General features: G+C 55.1%; 1 pseudogene; it reads right to left on the reverse strand.

The window, feature by feature from the left end:
• Window positions 1-744: 744 nt before the first annotated feature.
• On the reverse strand, window positions 745-921 carry LOC132532604 (U1 spliceosomal RNA; annotated as a pseudogene).
• Window positions 922-1256: the final 335 nt, after the last annotated feature.

Raw genomic sequence — 1256 nt, forward strand, 5'->3', positions numbered from 1 at the left:
ACTGCTTCACTCCCCACACGCCTGCAACACTGCTTCACTCCCCACACGCCTGCAACACTGCTTCACTCCCCACACACCTGCAACACTGCTTCACTCCCCACACACCTGCAACACTGCTTCACTCCCCACACGCCTGCAACACTGCTTCACTCCCCACACGCCTGCAACACTGCTTCACTCCCCACACACCTGCAACACTGCTTCACTCCCCACACACCTGCAACACTGCTTCACTCCCCACACGCCTGCAACACTGCTTCACTCCCCACACGCCTGCAACACTGCTTCACTCCCCACACACCTGCAACACTGCTTCACTCCCCACACGCCTGCAACACTGCTTCACTCCCCACACACCTGCAACACTGCTTCACTCCCCACACGCCTGCAACACTGCTTCACTCCCCACACGCCTGCAACACTGCTTCACTCCCCACACACCTGCAACACTGCTTCACTCCCCACACACCTGCAACACTGCTTCACTCCCCACACACCTGCAACACTGCTTCACTCCCCACACACCTGCAACACTGCTTCACTCCCCACACACCTGCAACACTGCTTCACTCCCCACACACCTGCAACACTGCTTCACTCCCCACACACCTGCAACACTGCTTCACTCCCCACAGGCGGGAAGCAGGGGCTTGAACCCCGGTCCTTGTGCAATGGAACCTGTGCGATCAACTCGGCACACCACTGCCCGCCCCCTCCATGCACTTTTACTTATTTATTTTATTTCAGGGGAGAGCGTGAACGCAGTCCACCCCCCACCCCCACCCCCGCCACCACAAATCATGCCATCCAGTCTCCTACATTTGGGGAAGCCAAGGGGTCAGCACGTCCGGGCTGCAGTGGCTCAGCCTCGCCCTGGGAAAACCACCCTCGTGATCATGCATCTCCCTGCCAGGTAAGCATCCATCCACTTTTATTTTTAAAAGATAAGCTCAGTGGGTAGCTCAGCGGGTTAAGCCTATGTGGTGCGAAGCACAAGGACCGGCCTAAGGATCCTGGTTCGAGCCCCCGGCTCCCCACCTGCAGGGGAGTCGCTTCACAAGCGGTGAAGCAGGTCTGCAGGTGTCTGTCTTTCTCTCCCCCTCTGTCTTCCCCTCTCTCCATTTCTCTCTGTCCTATCCAACAACGACGACATCAGTAACAACAATAATAACTACAACAACAATAAAAAACAACAAGGGCAACAAAAGGGAAAGTAAACAAATATTTTAAAGTGTATTAAAAAATAAACTTATCTG

This window comes from Erinaceus europaeus, chromosome 13, assembly GCF_950295315.1.
Source record: "Erinaceus europaeus chromosome 13, mEriEur2.1, whole genome shotgun sequence".
Lineage (NCBI taxonomy): Eukaryota > Metazoa > Chordata > Mammalia > Eulipotyphla > Erinaceidae > Erinaceus > Erinaceus europaeus.